We start from the raw sequence: 22,625 nt of genomic DNA, 5'->3' as shown, positions 1-22,625 counted from the left end.
CTCTTTATTTATTCTGAGCATGCGTGGCACTTTGTCCGTCGGATTTGTGTACACACGATCGGAATTTCCGACAACAGATTTTGTTGTCGGAAAATTTTTTCTCCTGCTCTCCAACTTTGTGTGTCGGAAAATCTGATGGAAAATGTCCGATGGAGCCCACACACGTTTGGAATTTCCGACAACACGCTCCGATCGGACATTTTCCATCGGAGAATCCAACCGTGTGTATGGGGCATTAGAATAGCAGAGAGGATTAGTATTAGGGTTGCAGGGAGGATTCGTGTTAGAATAACAGGGAGGATGTGTTAGGGGTACAGGGGAGATTAGTGTTAAAATAACAGGGGGATTAGTATTAGGGTTACAGGGAGGATTACTGTTAGGGTTACAGGGAGGATTGGTGTTAGGGTTACAGGGGGATTGGTGTTAGGGTTACAGGGGGATTGGTGTTAGGGTTACAGGAAGGATTAGTGTTATGCCCTGTACACACGGTCGGATTTTCCAACGGAAAATGTGCGATCGGAGCTTGTTGTCGTAAATTACGACCATGTGTGGGCTCCATCGGACTTTTTCCATCGGAATTTCCAACACACAAAGTTTGAGAGCAGGCTGTAAAATTTTCCAGCAACAAAATCCATTTGCGTAAATTTCCGACTGTGTGTGGACAATTCCGACGCACAAAGTGCCACGCATGCTCAGAATAAATTCCGAGACGGAACAGCTCGGTCTGGTAAAATTAGCGTTCATAATGGATATAGCACTTTCGTCACGCTGCAATGTTTTAAATTGTTTAATGCAGCGCACTCTCTTCTTCTTTATAATGCTAGAAGAATGAAGTTGTTTTGCTGCTCATATTCACACAGACTTCTCACAAACTTCTTTCTTCATTATTTATCGTGATTTCATGAATATAATATTTTGATTAGTCACATCTCCCGAAAAGAATTACATTTTTTGATGTTTTTAGATTTTTTTTTTTTTTTTTGAAATCCTGATCTCCTGTTATTTTTTGTATTTTTTTTTTTTTTTTAACTCCAGAATAGTTTTGAATGTGTTTTGTGTGTCAAGTTACCACAACATCATTATTATCTTGTATTATTTAATCTCAAGGAGATTGTTTGGTGTTGGTGTCTCTTGTTAATTTCACATTGTAGTTTTGAAATGTACCTGCCTCCTCACAAACAAACTGTCCTTTTTGAAGGAAAACACATAGGCGAGTATAAAAAAAATATATATATATATATATTAAGGGGTCCTAACCAAAGAAAGAGGGAGGCAATGCTGGAGAAACAGCAGAAATTGGCGAAGCCTTTGGCCCCCAGGGCACACATCAACTATTTTACTGCAAAATTGGTGGCCTGAGGAGTCCATATATAAGGGAGTACAATCTGGTCCAGAAATCCAAGAGATCATGAACAGCAGCAGATGACATGTATTGTCCCCAGGCTGTGGTCATACAAGAGCCTGCATCTTTTGTTGGACCAGACTGAACCCAGGCCATCACTTTCTTGTCTTCCTTACACTCTTCCTTCCAGGCTGTGTCTGTTGTGGTGGAGTTGTGGCAGAAGGAGGAGGAGGATGATGCAACTCAAACAGGTAGGTATTGGGTGTGATTTTGCCCCTCATCCCCTTAATTAAAGTTTTATAAAGGATGTCCTCACACATGAGGCGTTGGCCCTCCTGCATGTCCTGCAGTTTTCTGGCAGCCATGCAGGCAAAGGCCTCTTCACGAGTGGGGGTGGTTCTGAGGGACGCAGAAGCCTCCTGAATCAGCCTGAGTGCTGAATCCTCCAAGTTACTCCCCTTCCTGGGTCTTTTGTTTGGAAGGTGGAGGAGAGGGGCTGGGATTCTGTGAGGCTCCTACTGGGTACGGCCACCTCCTGGCTGACACTTAGCCCCGCCTCCTCCTGTCTGCCACTTACCCCCGCCTCCTCCTGGCTGCCACATTCCACAGCCTCCTCCTGGCTGAGGTCTTCCTGTGTATGAAAAAGGGACATAGTTTTAGTTTTTTCTTCATCAATCACACACAATTTTCATCTCATGACTGTTGCAAATTGAATGTTAATAAATAGAAAAGACTATCATTCTGAGCCCAGCATTTTCATTGTTGTCCCAATTATTTTTGCCCACTACTATCTATTGATATGTAAAACACTTTATTAAATCAGCAGTTAGTGATCAATAATGACATCTAGGAAACATAATTTATTTATTGACCAGAAATCTGTAGAACAATGTTATACCTGGCTCAAGCTGGGCTCCTCCACTGCTTCCTGGCTGGAAGTCCCAGGTTGGACATCGGAAGCCTCAGCCCGGGGTGGAAGATAGGGTGGAAGAAAGAGTGGAAGGAAGAGTGGAAGGAAGGGTTGAGAGGGATTCCCCGACTTCAGTCTGGTCTGACAGAAATCGCAGTCTCTCATAGTACCACAGCCTGGGGACAAAAATGTCATCTGCTGCAGCTCCTGATCTCTGGGAATCCTGGACCTTCTTGCGCTCCCTAAGATAAGTGCTCCTCAGGCCACCAATTTTGGCTTTTAAATTGGGGATGGTTGCCGTGGGGACCACCGGCTTCACCAACTCCAGCAGTTTCTCCAGCGCTGCCTGCCTCTTTTGTTTATGATTATATTGCGGGTGTTTCACCTGCCACAGACAGGGCAGCTCCCTGTATTTGTCTATGAACAGGAGGAGGAAGTTGTGGTTATTGAGGCCATCCATTTTATCTGCAATACACAAGACAAACCCTAATGTCAGACTAAAGTCTCCTAATCTTGTCCCAATATAGGCATCAATCTCTAAGCAGTATAGGCCCAAGTTTAAATATTACCTTCATTATCACGATCAGCGCTTCCGATACTCCTTCCTCTGCTCACAGATCGTATGCACGAAGCACGCGTGTTACGCTTTATATACACTGCGCATGCGTGAAACTCCGCCCGCCCCTGAGGTTCTTTCTAGTCCATTCCCCGCCCCTTCTCTTTTGGCGCAGTGGGGAAGAGCACATGGCGGAGACACAACAGGTGCGTGCTAATAGCAGCAACGAGGAGGAGGAGGAAAGCCTGGAGCCAGAAACGTCACGATCCTGGAGGAGATTTAAGGCATCAAATATGTCCTTTGTTGAGATGGTGGAGATGGTGGACATCTTGAAGAGGGCCAACTATGACGGGAAGTATGGACCTTACCCCAACCCAAATGTCAGACAGGCCAAGATCATGGTAAAAGTTGTGAAGAGTCTGCACCATAATTTGGGGGTACGGCGATCCAAGGATTAACTGAGGAAGCGGTGGTCGGACCTCAAAATCAGGGAGCACGATCAGTATAGAAGGATCAGGAGAGTGCTGCAAAAAAGTAGTTGTCCTGTGTTCCTATTCTTTATTTTTCTAACATCTGTGCTGCTCCATGTGCTTTTCTTTACTGTTGTACATTTTAAAATGGCAACTTTCATGTTCATGGACACATTATTCGTTCGTAGGAAACATTGTTCGTTCGGCCACTAAAACACCATGTTTTGTCCAGATGCAGTTCAATACATTTTTTCTGGCCTACTTCTCTTAAAATAAGTTTGATGTCTAGATGGGTTTGTAACTAGAATGAAATGCAAACTAGATTCTGTGTAAGGAGATGACACTCAGCAGCTGTTTACACATCTGGACACAGGAGCACTAGTGTGGGACGCAAGAACACCCTTTTTATTAGGGGGCCCAAACAGGTGCTCCAGTGTATACTATAGGGGTGTCTCCATCTGTGAAGCTTGTACAAAATAGTTAAGTATTCAAGCTTGACAAAGGACAAAAATATTTCTTCATCTTGGAACTCTGCCAAAACAAACAATTGTACCCCACTTCCAAGCAATGTTTCATATTCCTATTTCTGCCATCAAATATTTGTGTGCTAAGTATACCTATTTTTTTTTCACATAGGGGAGAAAAGACTCGGAGGACACCACTCATCAGAGGAGACCATGGACCCCCCACCTCAGGAGGAAGGCGAAATCCCCCAAACCCAACCAGAGGAGGAGGAGGGAGACATTGTGGAAATTGTCACCACAACAGGTGAGTGTCTGCAAACACAGCTTCAGGTAAGAGATGGATGCCTGCATATTTATAATACATGGTATGTTTTTTTTGCTATCTTTTAGGTGATCGTGATGTTGTGGAAGAGGAATGTCATTTCACCAGTGAAAGTGCCCAGATACTCATCGGGGAGATAATGGGGTGTAATAGGGATTTAGAAAACATCAAGCAAAACATCAATGATGTTCAAAACAAAATAAAGTACATCATTGATGTTTTAGGGAGAATTTAAAACACCCAGAAATCCCTAACTTATTGCAGCTTTATTTATTGTTATTTTTATGACAAATTTTTGACATATTATAGAAAAGCCAAATTTTTAAGATGCACACAGTGTGTCAACATGTGCTATCTGCCATCTCGGGAGATCAATGTACGCGTTTTGTGGGTGCAACCCCTTCCTCAATAATAAAGTAGCCGAGAGGAAGAGGTTGCACCCACAAAACACATCCCTTGATCCCTCATGATGGCAGCTAGCACATGTTGACATTAGGCAATAGGCATGTGCAATTCGTTTCGTTCCAAATTCGTTTTTCAACGAATTTCGACAAATTCGTTAATTCGGGAATATCCGAATTAACGAAAACCCGTTTAACGAATTTTTTCAGAATATTCGTAAATTCGATAAAATTGGACATTCGTAAATTCGTACATTCGTACATTCGCAATTTACGAATGTACATTCGTACATTCGTAAATTAGTGAATTCGTAAATTTGTAAATTCGAAAATTCGGAAATCTGAAATAATAGTTAACTAATAATAATTTAACTATTACTAGTAACTTTTAAATTATAGGTATTGTAATTTCCTTTCAAATTTGGCTGTTAGTGAACGTAACACATACAAAGTTTATCCGAAGTTATGAATGATCCGAAAAAACAAATGCCGTATCCAAACGAATGGAATGTAATGAATTAATAATAATAAATAACAATAATAATAATAACAACGTTTTATTATTATTATTTATTATTAATTTGTTCCGTTCCATCTGTTTAGATGCAGCATTCCTTTTGGATAATTCGTAACTTCGGATAAATTCGTATTTGTTACGTTCACTGACAGTCAAATTTGAAAGGAAATTACAATACCTATAATTTAATAGTTAGTTACTATTTTTGATTTTTGAATTTTCTAGTTTTTGGATTTTCAAACTTCGAATTTACAAATTTCCAAATTTTCTAATTTACAAATGTACGATTTTAAGAATGTACGAATTTACGAAAGTACAAATGAAAAAATGTACGAATGTACGAATGAACGAATGTACGAATGAACGAATGTACGAATGAACGCATTTACGAATTTACGAATGAACAAATTTACGAATCGCGATCATAACGAATGACCCAAAAAAACTAAAAAAATAATAAACTAATGAAACAAAAACGAAAATGAACAAATTTTTTGGCTGTGCACATGTCTATTAGGAAATTTGTGTGCATCTTCAAAATTTGGCTTTTCCAGGGGTGACTTCACCCCATCTGCTGAACGCAATATCAAACACAGTTTATAAATACTCATGTCTGATATTGCCTTCACTTTCTTGAAAAGTTGAACTTTGTAAGTTCCAGAGTTGTGTATTTTTTTAATGTTTTTTTAACATGCCTGTTTTACATTAAAAGGCAATTTCGACTTATTTTAATGTGACCCAAAAAATTGTTATACAACAAACATGTTGGTTTGTTCAAAAAACCTTTTAGAAATGCACATGTGATTGTTCTTTGATTAAAAAGATTGATAATCAACAATGTTCAAAAGCATTTTTTGGAGTAAACATGGTGTTTTCAGTGACAATGTGGGTTATTTTCTAAAGGCAAATCCACTTTGCACTACAAGTGCAGTTACAGTGCAGTCTCAAGTGCACTTGTAGTGCAAAGTGTATTTTCCTTCAGTAAATAACACCCAACAGTGCTTTCTAATTTTACACAATCACGCCATTTTCAGGACTCCACAAATTTAGGGCATGGTGTTGAAAATTATTATTATTTTTGTCAGTAATGCATTACATACATTCACAAAGAAAAAACAAGGTGTGTGTGTAGCAGACCCACAACATAATAATTAATAGTTAGCCGAAGAAGAGATTGTCACCTCATGTGTCAACGAAATTTTGTTTGCACTGTTGAAGAAAAAGCCCAAAAAATTAGACCATTGATAAAAGATAACCGAGGAGACAGCTAGAAGAAAGCCAAGCAGGAAATCAAAGCAAATTTTTGTTAAGTTTAAAATAAATTTTTAATTAAAAAATGTCTCAGACATTGTCTGGCATATCGATGGCCCCCCTACCCGCAAAGTATTCCATGTATCTTATACGGACTTCGTGGGCACTCTGGGGGGGCAAGCCAGGACGGCCAGCTTCAAGCGCCGTCAGGGTTGGTTCATTAATATTAATTCCGGCCTCAGGCCCAACTGAGGCAGCATAGTTCACAGAATTTCTCCTTAAAAAGTTGTGGAGAACACAGCAACACAGGATGATGTGATTCAGTTTATATTCCGCCATGTGTATGGGTGTAAGAAATAGGCAGAACCAGCTGGCCATTATTACAAACATGTTCTCCACCACTCTTCTGGCTCTGGCCAGCCGGTAATTAAAAACCCCTTGGTGAGGGTCCTCATAGGGAATGGCCGCATAAGATGCTCCCCCAGCGCAAATGCTTCATCCGCAATGAAGACGAATGGGAGTCCTTCCGCATTATCTTCTAGAGGTGGCAAGCCCAAGCTGCCATTCTGGAGACGCCTGTAGAACTCCGTGTGGGAGATGACTCCACCATCTGACATCCGGCCATTCTTCCCCACGTCCACATACAGGAACTCGTAAGTAGCCGACACCACCGCCAACATCACAATACTATTGAACCCCTTGTAATTATAATGTGTTTCCCATCAATTGCCCCGACACAGTTAGGAAAGTCCCACCTCTGCCACCGCTGGGTAAAGTGGGAGGCCACAGTCTGCCATTCCTGTGGGTTGGAAGGAAACTGTGGAGTCAAACAAGAACCAAAAATTAATCATTTTATACACAAACATTGAAAGCAGATTAGACACAAACATTCTTAGCCAACATCAGTATAACATTTATTTTAGGGAGTATTTAAAGACAAAGGTATAAGGTCCACCCATCAGATTCCTCCCCCTTCTCATGGGAAATTTAAAAAAATTTTAGGGGGGGAGATGTTTTGGACAGGTAACCTTTTCCACTTCATTGAGAGATGAATGCCTAAATAATGTTTATTACTTTTGCCAGCCCCTCCTTACTTACACTATTGGCAGCCCACTGGACAGTTAAGAAGTGTCATAATACAAAGATATATATACACACCGTACACATTTTAGCACATTTTTACATTCTGCTATTACCTATCAAGATAATAATAGGATACAAAAACTTGAAACAGTACCATTTGAAAGTATTCAGGCAGGCCCTTGCACTACATGCTTTGGTGGATTCATACAGAAATCTGACTACAAAAGAGGTGGGTATAGTGTATATGGGTTTGGCAAAGTCAGCAGATAGAGGATTGGTATCAGCTGAGTTAGCAGTTGGGGGGAGGGTGGGTTCCAAATGTTTTTGGGACCCCAAAAAAAGCCTCTGGCACTCTGCCAGAATTTAAAGCACAAAAAATTTTTTTACATATTTTAGGGGGTGTTTAGGGTAAAGCACTACTATGGAGCTGACAAAATACTTGTTACGTGACTAGACGAGGTGGATATAGGCCCAGGAGAGCATGCTGGGGAGGTAAGTGAAGGCAAATATGTCTGAAGGACAAAAAAATGTAAAATAAAACCAGCATGCATGAGGACAAAGGGGACATTCACAGCATTTTACAATCATGGTAATTAGGAAATAAGGAAATAAATACATTACATTAGCAAACATTAAATACAATAAAATGTGTTGTTAAAGGATAAAAATCTTACCTTAATATAGTCCTTCTGCAGGACCTGGATGATGGCAGAACAGGTCTCTGGGATAATGATCCCCAGAGCCTGGGGGGAGATGCCTGTCCAGAACTTGAGGTCCTGCAGGCTTCTCCCCGTCGCCAAGTACCGCAGGGTGGCGACTAGCCTCTGCTCCGGAGTGATGGCTTGCCTCATGCAGGTATCCTGCCTGCTGATATAAGGGGTCAGCAAAGCCAACAAACGGTGAAATACGGGGTCCGTCATCCAGAGAAAGTTCCTGAAATCGTCAGGATTATTCTCACGGATCTCACGGAGCAAAGGCATATGACAGAACTGGTCACGCTGGAGCAACCAATTCTTGGTCCATGAACTCCCCCTCGCCCTGTTCATGGACTGGGCTTGTGTCAAAGTAAGAACTCCAACACCAAGCCCCCGCACAGCACGAACTCTACGAGGAGTACGCATACGCAACATGGCTAGAAAACAGTCAGCTGGTCAGAACGAAGTAACAGAACGCACTGAAGAACAGCAAGGCCTGTGAAGAGCGACCTGAAAATCAGTAACGAACGGACAAGAACACAATGACAAATCAATGTGAACTCGCTGCACGCACTGAAGAACAGATACAAACCCACAAGCACAAACTGAACACCAGAAATACGATCTGAAAACCACGAGTCTGAAAAAGTGCAAATCGTCTCTCACCAAACTGGGGAGGGGGGATAGTAGGACATCATTCTGAGCTTTGCTTGAAAAACTAATAGCATTCATCTCCCAGTGCAGTAGGAATAAATACTTGACAGTTAATTCATCATTACTCATTCCTGAGACTCAAAGATGACAGTTTGCATTCTCCTATAAGGTGTTATTTAAATATTAAACCGGTCATTGTTGGTTCAGTCCTGTATAAACGTCTATAAATCTGTGTATACAGAATCACTTCCTAAAATAACTCGTGTTTTTTCATCTGCACCATGAACTAGATAAGACTTCAGTTTTCATAAAGTCAAGGGGAACCTATTTATCTTCCACAACACAAAAACAAAACCTTGGAGATGCAGCAATTCAAACAATTAGACACAACAACGTATCATGTTATTTCTGAGTCTGATTACTGCTACAATGTAACCACAATACTTTCATCAAACATTCAATATACAGTATAGCGACCTTTGTCTGAGTCTGTAGTAGTGTTAAGGTTACACAGACCAGAACAGGCTGATCGTTAATTTAAGCTGATTTATTTGATTTATTTAAATAAAAAGAGAGTCTTACGAGCCACAATAATCCAGTGCCCCCCAAAAAATGCAGATATTAGTACCCAGCAGCAAACGCAGACCACGTTTCATAACCGTGCAAATCAATATAGAGCAAGATTGCGCTGCGCTAGAGTAAATCACACTGTCACATAAACTTCCCAACGTGACTATAAATATCAACATAATAATATCAGAAAAAAATATATAAAACTAAAAAGTCCTACAAAGTGCTTTCACAAAATCGCACAAAAGTGCGATGTGCATATGAATCTAAGTATAAATAAAAAACCTTCCAACATATAATCATGAAATCACATACAAGTGCAATGTGCAAACAAATATAAATACGTAGATGTATACATAAATTCATAAAAAACGTGTGACAAATATATCATAACCATATAAAGTGCAACATGCATATACTTTTTCAGTAATTTACAAAGTGTATGAGTAAAAATAAAAATAAAAATAAAAATTGCACAGTGAACCACATATACATTAATCTGGCATGTAAAGAGTATATGTGGAAACATCAATAGTCACAGGGACACAGGGATCACGTGTCTTCATCAGGGAGAATCCCCCTGATCCAGGTTGGAGATCGTTATCAAACTAGCTATACAGAGCTTGGGGGTGGCTCCACAGCGTGTTTTGACACAGCTAGTCACTGTGTCACACGCTCTGAGGTGAGCGCAACCACTTTGGGGGGGTCACCGAGGCACACTGGAGCATGGTTATGCAGCACTTGGATTAAGCATGCTGGATGACACTTAAATTGGACATTTTATATGCAATTTTTGGACATTGATATATGCACTTTTTTGGCGATTTTTCCACATATACTCTTTACATGCCAATTTAATGTATATGTGGTTCACTGGGCACTTTTTATTTTTATTTTTATTTTTACTCATACACTTTGTAAATTATTGAAAAAGTATATGCATGTTGCACTTTATATGGTTATGATATATTTGTCACACGTTTTTTATGAATTTATGTATACATCTACGTATTTATATTTGTTTGCACATTGCACTTGGATGCGATTTCATGATTATATGTTGGAAGGTTTTTTATTTATACTTAGATTCATATGCACATCGCACTTTTGTGCGATTTTGTGAAAGCACTTTGTAGGACTTTTTAGTTTTATATATTTTTTTCTGATATTATTATTTTGATATTTATAGTCATGTTGGGAAGTTTATGTGACAGTGTTATTTGATTTATTTGTTTATGTATTTCAAGACATCACGGTTCGATTTTTCACAGTTTGCAGCAAATTAATTGATGTATATTGATATTCATTATTTATTAATTTATTTGCACAATATCACACATACACTCCCTGACAAAAGTCTTGTCACTTCTCTATTTTGTAGAAACTCCTGCTATTAACCTGACTTTTAATTAATCAATTGGTGTTAGAAATAGTATGAAAAGCTAAAGCCCTCCCAAATGATGTTTAATACACTGAAATAAATTAGTTTCACTGAAAAAAGATTTATCATTTAATCAAGACAGACAGGTCAAATTTTGGCAAGACAAAAGTTTTGTCGCCTATACAGAAATTGAACAACTTTACTGAAAATCCAAAAATATGTCAGCAAATTAAGTAGTGGTGCTGTGAGATCCAAATTTAATATCTTGTATGACTTCCATGAGCTTGAAGGACAGCATCCATGCGGTTTGGCAAGGATTCATACAATTTATTGATGAAGTCATCAGGAATAGCAAAGAAAACAGTCTTGCATGCCTCCCAGAGTTCATCAATATTCTTTGGTTTCGTCTTACATGCTTCATCTTTCATCCTACACCACATATGCTCAATGATGTTCATGTCTGGTAACTGGGCTGGCCAATCCTGGAGCATCTTGATCTTCTTTGCCTTAAGGAACTTTGATGTGGAGACGGAAGTATGCGATGGAGCACCATCCTGCTGCAAAATTTGGCCTTTTTTATGGTTGGGAATATAAGAGGTAGCTAAGATTTCTTGGTATTTTAGACTATTGATGTTGCCTTTAACCCTGCAGATCCCTCGCACACCCCCATACTGGATGTAACCCCAGACCATGATTTTGCCTCCACCAAACTTCACTGTTTTCTGGGTAAATCTCGGCTCCATGCGGGTTCCAGTAGGTCTCCTGCAATATTTTCGGCGAGTGGTGTAATTCAACAGAAGATTCATCTGAAAAATCCACCTTCTGCCACTTTTCCAGAGTCCATCCTTTTAGCAGGCTGTGGCCCTTGGCAAATGCCACACGGTTTTTCAATTGTCTTTTGTTTAGTGCTGGCTTATGGGCACTGATTCGACCATGGAGGCCATTTCGAGACAGAATCCGACAAACTGTTCTGGTTGGCACAGGGACTTCAGGTGACCAGGTCTCGTGGAACTCTGCTGCAGTGGAAAATGGGCTGGCCTTGGATTTTCGAGCCAACGAACGGTCCTCTCGAGCAGTTGTCTTGCGGGGTCGGCCTGACCTGGCCTTGTCCAAAACGTCTCCAGTCTCTTCAAATCTTTTTTTTAGTCTCTGAACTTGACGCTGAGACACATTGAAGGTGTCTGCCACATCAGCAGTGGATCTGGTCTTCAGCCTCTTGATAATCAACACTTTAGTCTCCGGGTGAATCTAATGCCGCGTACACACGAGCGGACTTTATGGCAGACTTTGCTCGGCGGACTTTTCGCCGTACTTTGTCCGCCAGGTGCGCCGGACTTTAAAACGGACGGACTTGCCCACACACGACCGGACTTTCCGGCGGGCTAAGTCCGCCCGTCTTTCCGACGGACTTTCGCCGGAGTTGCGGTGGACTTTCAGAATGAACGGACTTGCCCACACATGGACAAGTCCGTTCATTTTGAACGTGACTCAGGTGCGACGGGACTAGAAAAGGAAGTCGATCTTGCCGCTTTTATCGGCGAGATTGACACCTTGCGAGCCCCGTCGCGGGTCATACCAGGCCCTTAGGTCTAGTATGGATTTTAAAGGGAAGCCCCCCTACACCGAAAAAACGGCGTGGGGTCCCCCCTAAAATCCATACCAGACTTCGATCCGAGCATGCAGCCCGGCCGGTCAGAAAAGGGGGTGGGGACGAGCGAGCGCATGCCCTCAACATGGGGGGTGCCGTGGGGGAGGGGGGCCCTGCGGGGCCCCCCCACCCCAAAGCACCTTGTCCCCATGTTGATGAGGACAAGGGCCTCTTCCCGACAACCCTGGCCGTTGGTTGTCGGGGTCTGCGGGCGGGGGGCTTATCGGAATCCGGGAGCCCCCTATAATAAGAGGGCCCCCAGATCCCGGCCCCCCACCCTATGTGAATGAGTATGGGGTACATGGTACCCCTACCCATTCACCTAGGGAAAAAGTGTCAATAAAACACACCACACAGGTTTTTAAAATAATTTATTAAACAGCTCTGGGGGGGTCTTCTTCCGGCTTCGGGGGTCCCTCCGGTTCCTCTTCTCCCGGTGTTCCAGTTCTTCGGCCAGCTCCTCCGCTGTCTTCAGGCCGCTCTCTTGCCAGCGGAGATCCGGACTTCTGGGCTTCTTGGCTTCTTGGCTTCTTCCCTCTTCTCTTCTCCAGATGTTGACACAACGCTCTCTCCGGCTGGACTGCTCTCTGAGGGCTCCGTTGTGACTTATATAGGCGGAGACCCCGCCCCCTTATGATGTCACAGTCCCTGGGCATGCTGGGACTGTGACATTTTAGGGGGCGTGGTCAACATCACCCGGTGACCATGCCCCCTAAAACGTCACAGCGTTGTGTCAACATCTGGCAAGAGAGCGGCCTGAAGACAGCGGTGGAGCCGGCCGAAGAACTGGAACACCGGGAGAATAGGAACCGGAGGGACCCCCGAAGCCGGAAGAAGACCCCCCCGGAGCTGTTTAATAAATTATTTTAAAAACCTGTGTAGTGTGTTTTATTGACACTTTTTCCCTAGGTGAATGGGTAGGGGTACCATGTACTCCATACTCATTCACATAGGGTGGGGGGCCGGGATCTGGGGGCCCTCTTATTATAGGGGGCTCCCGGATTCCGATAAGCCCACAGACCCTGACAACCAACGGCCAGGGTTGTTGGGAAGAGGCCCTTGTCCTCATCAGGGCCCCCCCTCCCCCAAGGCACCCCCCATGTTGAGGGCATGCGGCCTGGTACGGTTCAGGAGGGTCTGGTATGGATTTTAGGGGGGCCCCCACGCCGTTTTTTCGGCGTAGGGGCTTCCCTTTATAATCCATACCAGACCTAAGGGCCTGGTATGCCCCGCGCTTGCCGCAATAGGAAAATTTGTTTTTCCTATTGCAGCGAGCGCGAATTGCAATACCCTGCCCTCGCGTCGTATCTGGTCCATTGGACCAGCATACACACGAGCGGGCTTTCCCGTCGGACCAGCACACAGACGAGCGGACTTTCTGCCAGAAACTGAGTCCGACGGAAAGATTTAAAACTTGTTTCAAATCTAGGTCCGGTGGGCTTTTGGGAAAAAGTCCGCCGGAAAAGTCCGCCAAAGCCTACACACGGTCGGATTGTTCGGCGGACTCTGGTCCGCTGGGCAAAGTCTGCCGTAAAGTCGTGTGTACGCGGCATTAGGCATGTTTGCAGAGGTCTAGTTGCAGTTGAGAAGGTCTAGTGTACTGGTGTTCTTTTTATACACACCTGAGACCTAATTGATCCATTATTAGCCACAGGTGAAGCTCATATAATAAGGCGACAACACTAAGGCTCGGTTCACACTGGGGCGACTTGTCAGGCGACCTAGTCGCCTGACAAGTCGCCTCCCGTTCTGTGCTATGGAACCGTTCTAATTGGAGCGACGCAAGTCGCTCCGACTTAGAAAAAGGTTCCTGTATTACTTTGGGGGCGACTTGGGGCGACTTGCATAGACTTCTATGCAGAAGTCGTCTCGCAAGTCGCCCCGGCAGTCGTTTGCAGGTCGCCTCGCTGAGGCGACCTGCAAGTCGTGCCGCCCATGTGTGAACCGAGCCTTATGTCTTGGCAAAAATTCACTCAATGGGCTTTACCAAGTTGTGAATATTAGAATACTTTTTGTCAATTTCGTTTTGCACTGAAACATTATTACAAAAGCTGTTGGGATTAAAATGACCCATTTCTTGTAACAAAATCTTGATTAGAAATATATTTTAGCGGCACTTCAGGTCAATTTGTACACAAGCGACAAGACTTTTGTCAGGTACTGTATAATATACTGTGTGTGTGTATATATATATATATATATATATATATATATATATATAGATATAGATATAGATATATCTATATATATATATATATATACAGACTTACTGGCTGGATCACTAGATGAAAATATAGGAACGAAAGCAAACATTTATTATATCACAGTTTAACAATTCTTAGATGTGGCAGCTGCATTAGTTTTCTTTTTTGGGCTTTCTTTCTCTTATTTTTATGTGGCGATCCAGACAGTAAATGTGTTGTTTTTCAACAGAACAAGCTATCCTATAAAATGTATCAGAGTGTTGAGTCAAACTATTTACCTCTGAAAGGGGTGCTTATAACGATCAGCTTTTATTTATGTAAAACCTTTTTAGCTCTAACATTATAAAGTGTGAGCTGGGATTTGGCTTGAATTTGTTAGTGTAGTTAAATCTGCTGGGGACACTGGTGAGGCCGCATTGCTGGAGACACTGGTGAGGCCGCATTGCTGGGGACACTGGTGAGGCCGCATTGCTGGGGACACTGGTAAGGCCACATTGCTGGGCACTGATCAAGCTGCATTTCTGGGGACACTTGTGAGGCCGCATTGCTGGGGACACTGGTGAGGCCGCATTGCTAGGGACACTGGTAAGGCCACATTGCTGGGCACTGATCAGGCTGCATTGCTGGGGACACTGGTGAGGTTTCATTGCTGGGGACACTGGTAAGGCTGCATTGCTGGGGACACTGGTAAGGCTGCATTGCTGGGGACACTGGTAAGGCTGCATTGCTGGGGACACTGGTGAGGCCGCATTTCTGGGGACACTGGTGAGGCCGCATGGCTGGGGATACTGGTGAGGCCGCTTTGCTGGGGACACTGGTGAGGCTGAATTGCTGGGGACACTGGTGAAGCTGCATTACTGGGGACACTGGCAAGGCTGCATTGCTGGGGACACTGGTAAGGCCCCATTGCTGGGCACTGATCAGGCTGCATTGCTGGGGACACTGGTGAAGCTGCATGATACTGGTGAGGTTGCATTGCTGGAGACACTGGTAAGGCTGCATTGCTGGGCACTGATCAAGCTGCATTGCTGGGAACACTGGTGAGGCTGCATTGCTGGGGACACTGGTAAGGCTGCATTGCTGGGGACACTGGTGAGGCCGCATTGCTGGGGACACTGGTAATGCTGCATTGCTGGGGACACTGGTAAGGCTGCATTGCTGGGGACACTGGTGAGGCCGCATTGCTGGGGACACTGGTGAGGCCGCTTTGCTGGGGACACTGATAAGGCTGCATTGCTGGGCACTGATCAGGCTGCATTGCTGGGTACACTGGTGAGGTTGCATTGCTGCGGTAACTGGTGAGGCCACATTGCTGGGAACACTGGTGAGGCCACATTGCTGGGCACTGATCAGGCTGCATTGCTGGGAACACTGGTAAGGCTGCATTGTTGGGGACACCGGTGAGGCTGCATTGCTGGAGACACTAGTGAGACCACATTGCTGGGGACACTGGTAATGCCGCATTGCTGGGCACTGATCAAGCTGTATTGCTGGGGACACTGGTGAGGCTGCATTGCTGGGGACACTGGTGAGGCCTTATTGCTGGCGACACTGGTGAGGCTGCATTGCTGGGCACTGATCAAGCTGCATTGCTGGGGACACTGGTGAGGCTGCATTGCTGGGGACACTGGTGAGGTCGCATTGCTGGGGACACTGGTGGGGCTGCATTGCTGGGCAATGATCAAGCTGCATTGCTGGGGACACTGGTAAGGCTGCATTGCTGGGAACACTGGTAAGGCTGCATTGCTGGGAACACTATTGAGGCCGCATTGCTGGGGACACTGGTAAGGCTGCAATGCTGGGGACACTGGTGAGGCCGCATTGCTGGGGACACTGGTAAGGCTGCATTACTTGGGACACTGGTGAGGCTGCTTTGCTGGGGACACTGGTAAGGCTGCATTGCTGGGCACTGATCAAGCTGCATTGTTGGGGACACTGGTGAGGCTGCATTGCTAGGGACACTGATCAAGCTGCATTGCTAGGGACACTGATCAAGCTGCATTGCTGGGGACACTGGCAAGGCTGCATTGCTGGGGACACTGGTGAGGCCGCATTGCTGGGGACACTGGTGAGGCTGCATTGCTGGGGACACTGGTGAGGCCGCTTTACTGGGGACACTGGTAAGTCTGCATTGCCTGGGCACTGATCAGGCTTCATTGCTGGGGACACTGGTAAGGCTGCACTGCTGGGGAAACTGATAAGGCTGCATTGCTGGGCACTGATCAGGCTGCATTGCTGGGTACACTGGTGAGGTTGCATTGCTGGGGTAACTGGTGAGGCCACATTGCTGGGAACACTGGTGAGGCCACATTGCTGGGCACTGATCAGGCTGCATTGCTGGGAACACTGGTAAGACTGCATTGTTGGGGACACCGGTGAGGCTGCATTGCTGGAGACACTAGTGAGACTACATTGCTGGGGACACTGGTAAGGCCGCATTCGCATTGCTGGGCACTGATCAAGCTGCATTGCTGGGGACACTAGTGAGGGTGCATTGCTGGGGACACTGGTGAGGCCGCATTGCTGGCGACACTGGTGAGGCTGCATTGCTGGACACTGGTGAGGTCGCATTGCTGGGGACACTGGTGGGGCTGCATTGCTGGGCAATGATCAAGTTGCATTGCTGGGGACATTGGTAAGGCTGCATTGCTGGGGACACTGGTAAGGCTGCATTGCTGGGGACACTCTTGAGGCCACATTGCTGGGGACACTGGTAAGGCTGCAATGCTGGGGACACTGGTGAGGCCGCTTTGCTGGGGACACTGGTAAGGCTGCATTGCTGGGGACACTGGTGAGGCTGCTTTGCTGGGGACATTGGTAAGGCTGCATTGCTGGGCACTGATCAGGCTGCATTGCTGGGGACACTGGTGAGGTTGCATTACTGGGGGAACTGGTGAGGCCGCAATGCTGGGAACACTGGTAAGGCTGCATTGTTGGGGACACCGGTGAGGCTGCATTGCTGGGAACACTGGTGAGGCTGCATTGTTGGGGACACCGGTGAGGCTGCATTTCTGGAGACACTGTTGAGACCACATTGCTGGGGACACTGGTAAGGCCGCATTGCTGGGCACTGATCAAGCTGCATTGCTGGGGACACTGGTGAGGCTGCATTGCTGGGGACACTGATCAAGCTGCATTGCTGGGGACTCTGGCAAGGCTGCATTGCTGGGGACACTGGTGAGGCCGCATTACTGGGGACACTGGTGAGGCCGCATTGCTGGGGACACTGGTGAGGCCGCCTTGCTGGGGACACTGGTAAGTCTGCATTGCCTGGGCACTGATCAGGCTTCATTGCTGGGGACACTGGTAAGGCTGCACTGCTGGGGAAACTGATAAGGCTGCATTGCTGGGCACTGATCAGGCTGCATTGCTGGGTACACTAGTGAGGTTGCGTTGCTGGGGTAACTGGTGAGGTCACATTGCTGGGAACACTAGTGAGGCCACATTGCTGGGCACTGATCAGGCTGCATTGCTGGGAACACTGGTAAGGCTGCATTGTTGGGGACACCGGTGAGGCTGAATTGCTGGAGACACTAGTGAGACCACATTGCTGGGGACACTGGTAAGGCCGCATTGCTGGGCACTGATCAAGCTGCATTGCTGGGGACACTGGTGAGGCTGCATTGCTGGGGACACTGGTGAGGCTGCATTGCTGGACACTGGTGAGGCCACATTGCTGGGGACACTGGTGGGGCGGCATTGCTGGGCAATGATCAAGCTGCATTGCTGGGGACACTGGTAAGGCTGCATTGCTGGGGACACTGGTAAGGCTGTATTGCTGGGGACACTGGTAAGGCTGCATTGCTGGGGACACTCTTGAGGCCACATTGCTGGGGACACTGGTAAGGCTGCATTGCTGGGGTGAGGCCGCATTCCTGGGGACACTGGTAAGGCTGCATTGCTGGGGACACTGGTGAGGCTGCTTTGCTGGGGACACTGGTAAGGCTGCATTGCTGGGCACTGATCAGGCTGCATTGCTGGGGACACTGGTAAGGCTGCATTGCTGGGGACACTGGTGAGGCCGCATTGCTGGGCACTGATCAGGCTGCATTGCTGGGGACACTGGTGAGGTTGCATTACTGGGGGCACTGGTGAGGCCGCAATGCTGGGAACACTGGTAAGGCTGCATTGCTGGGGACACCGGTAAAGGCTGCATTGCTGGGAATACTGGTAAGGCTGCATTGTTGGGGACACCGGTGAGGCTGCATTGCTGGAGACACTGGTGAGACCACATTGCTGGGGACACTGGTAAGGCCGCATTGCTGGGCACTGATCAAGCTGCATTGCTGAGGACACTGGTGAGGCTGCATTGCTGGGGACACTGATCAAGCTGCATTGCTGGGGACACTGGCAAGGCTGCATTGCTGGGGACACTGGTGAGGTTGCATTGCTGGGGACAATGATCAAGCTGCATTGCTGGGGACACTGGTAAGGCTGCATTGCTGGAAACACTGGTAAGGCTGCATTGCTAGGAACACTGGTAAGGCTGCATTGCTGGGGACACTGGTGAGGCTGCATTGCTGGAGACACTGGTGAGGCCGCATTGCTGGGGACACTGGTGAGGCTGCATTGCTGGAGACACTGGTAAGGCTGCATTGCTGGGGACACTGGTGAGGCTGCATTGCTGGGGACACTGGTAAGGCTGCATTGCTGGGGACTCTGGTGAGGCTGCATTTGATGGGCACTGAGGAGTGAGCAGCCCTGGGCCCCACTTTTCACAATCATTACAGGCAGCTTGAGGATATATTGGGTTTATTTACTAAAGGCAAATCCACTATGCACTACAAGTGCACTTGGAAGTGCAGTCGCTGTAGATCTGAGGGGGACATGCAAGGAAAATAAAAAAAACAGCATTTTTGCTTGTACATGATTGGATGATAGAAATCAGCAGAGCTTCCCCTCAGATCTACAGTGACTGCACTTCCAGTAGTGCAAAGTCGATTTGCCTTTAGTAAATCAACCTCTGTGTCTGTGTATATATATAAATATATATACACTTTTTATTTTTGAAATGGGGGATCTTGGGTTCCCAGGATTTGACCCCTGGAAATCTGTAATGGAATATATTTTAGGTTTAGCCCTCCTTGTCTGCAGATGTCTTCTGTCTCTCACTGATCTCCTGCACACAGCTCAGCATCAGACATGGAGAAGAGATCAGTATAGATCTCCTGTGTGTGTTCCCTCTTCTCCTAAAAACTTCCCTCTCTTCTCTTCTCCTCCATCCTCTGCCAGGCTGCCCGTGACGTCACTGGATCCCATTCATAATCTGCGGAGCCTGCTGACTCATGCTTATCGGATAAAAAGAGAGTCTCCGCCCCCTCATCCCTCGCCCCGCCCCCTCACCCCTCGTCCCGCCCCTTCTACAAGATACCTGCCGCTCTATATAACCCGGAGAGGAGCTGTGCACACATGGACAGAGGAGAGCCGAGCTGTCATCATCTCCGATCATTCCCGATCATCTCCGATCATTCCCGATCATTCCATAGACTGGTAAGAATATAGATTAGTATCCCTGTCCTCCATGTGCTCCTCTGTCTATCCGAGCTGTCATCTCATCCTGTGTGATGTAACCAGCAACTGCAGCCTGCTAACTCCCCCCTTATCTAACACTCTGCACTCATCATGTTATACAATAGTAATACACTACCCATAGTATATTATATTAGTACAGGAGCATAGTATATAATAGTACAGAATCATAGTATCTCATAATACAAGATCATAGTATATCACAGTAGTACAGGATGATAGTATATTAGTATATAACACTGCACTCATCATATGAAATAACACTGCACTCTTCATAGTATATAATACTGCACTCATAGGAGATAATAATGCACTCATCATAGGAGATAACACATCATAGGAGATAACACATCATAGGAGATAACACATCATAGGAGATAACACTGCACTCATAGATAACACTGCACTCATCATAGTATATAACACTGCACTCATCATAGGGGATAACACTGCACTCATCATAGTATATAACACTGCACTCATCATAGTATATAACACTGCACTCATCATAGTATATAACACTGCACTCATCATAGTATATAACACTGCACTCATAGATAATACTGCACTCATCATAGTATATAACACTGCACTCATCATAGGGGATAACACTGCACTCATCATAGTATATAACACTGCACTCATCATAGTATATAACACTGCACTCATCATAGGAGATAACACTGCACTCATCATAGGAGATAACACTGCACTCATCATAGTATATAACACTGCACTCATCATAGTATATAACACTGCACTCATCATAGTATATAACACTGCACTCATCATAGTATATAACACTGCACTCATCATAGTATATAACACTGCACTCATCATAGTATATAACACTGCACTCATCATAGGAGATAACACTGCACTCATCATAGTATATAACACTGCACTCATCATAGGAGATAACACTGCACTCATCATAGTATATAACACTGCACTCATAGATAATACTGCACTCATCATAGTATATAACACTGCACTCATCATAGGAGATAATACTGCACTCATCATAGTATATAACACTGCACTCATCATAGTATATAACACTGCACTCATCATAGTATATAACACTGCACTCATCATAGGAGATAACACTGCACTCATCATAGGAGATAACACTGCACTCATCATAGGAGATAATTCTGCACTCATCATGTTATATAATAGTAGTACAGCACTGATAGTATATAATATATAAATGTAGACCTCCCATAGACCTTAAATCACCCTGATCTGGGGAAAAATGAAGTTACTCTAATATCTTCCTAGGACTGTGTCTAATGATAACTAATCTATCTTCACTGGAAATGTGCTGTATGTATGATCATTCAATGTACTTAAAGCAGAATTAAAGCATCCAAAGGTGGCGATAGATGGATCGAAAACTGGTCGGTTCATCAGGGACTAGATGAATTTCGATCCATCTATGGTCTTTCCCGCTGCAGAGAAGTTAATAATGACCGGCTTCTCTCAAACAGGAATATTGGAAAATTTTCATTCGATCAGCACTTGCAGCCAATGGGTTGCAGCACTGATCAGTGTATTCTGACAGCGGGGGGAGTCCCACTGTCAGAATACAATAGCACAAAGGGTAAGATTCCTCCATCCTCATCAAATATCTTTTTAATCTGCTGTCTGATTAGGTAAAAAAAAACACACACACACAATCCATGTATGGCCAGCCTAAAATAGAAGATGTGTTACTGGCTGGAAAGAAAAAAGTCTAAAAACAGAAAACTAATGCAGCCACCACATTAAGGAATTGGTAAGTTACAATATATTTCTCTCTGAGTCTGATGATATTTACCAGATTCAACCTATAAATATAATATATACAGTATATCTCTTCTAATAGTATACAGGCAGTCCCCGAGTTACGAACGGGTTAGGGACTGAAGGTTTGTTCTGATGTCGAAAATGTTCGTAAGTCGGGAGCGCATGCGCAGAACGGCAGAGACGCCATTTTCCGATGTTCTGTCAAGTAGCCGCGCATGCGCAGACGGCGTTTTCCGATGAGAACAGTAGCCATGCATGCGCAGAACTGCAGCCGCCTCCCGGTCATAAGTAGGAGTCGTTCGCAAGTCAGATGTTCGTAACTTGGGGACTGCCTGTATACAGTATATCTCTTCTAATAGTATATACAGTATATCTCCTCTAATAGTATATACAGTATATCTCTTCTAATAGTATATACAGTATATCTCCTCTAATAGTATATACAGTATATCGCCTCTAATAGTTTATACAGTATATCGCCTCTAATAGTATATACAGTATATCGCCTCTAATAGTATATACAGTATATCGCCTCTAATAGTATATACAGTATATCTATCCTCTAATAGTATATACAGTATATCACCTCTAATAGTATATACAGTATATCACCTCTAATAGTATATACAGTATATCTCTGCTCTAATAGTATATACAGTATATCTCTTCTAATAGTATATACAGTATATCTCCTCTAATAGTATATACAGTATATCTCCTCTAATAGTATATACAGTATATCTCTCCTCTAATAGTATATACAGTATATCTCTTCTAATAGTATATACAGTATATCTCTTCTAATAGGATACACAGTATATCTCTCCTCTAATAGTA

The 22,625-nt window shown here is 44.7% G+C and overlaps 1 protein-coding gene across 1 annotated transcript in view; it reads left to right on the top strand.

Moving 5' to 3' along the window:
* The first annotated feature begins 19,809 nt into the window (after window positions 1-19,809).
* Window positions 19,810-22,625, top strand: part of LOC141112537 (oxidative stress-induced growth inhibitor 1-like) — a 36,984-nt gene continuing 34,168 nt past the window's right edge. The window contains exon 1 of the mRNA XM_073605454.1: window positions 19,810-19,958. The gene's annotated coding sequence lies outside the window, so the exon portion shown is untranslated. The remainder of the gene's footprint in view (window positions 19,959-22,625) is intronic.

Source organism: Aquarana catesbeiana, linkage group LG11 (assembly GCF_042186555.1).
Source record: "Aquarana catesbeiana isolate 2022-GZ linkage group LG11, ASM4218655v1, whole genome shotgun sequence".
Taxonomy (NCBI): domain Eukaryota; kingdom Metazoa; phylum Chordata; class Amphibia; order Anura; family Ranidae; genus Aquarana; species Aquarana catesbeiana.
The sequence above is the reverse complement of the archived record's forward strand: the minus strand, read 5'-3'. Positions and strand labels throughout refer to the sequence as shown.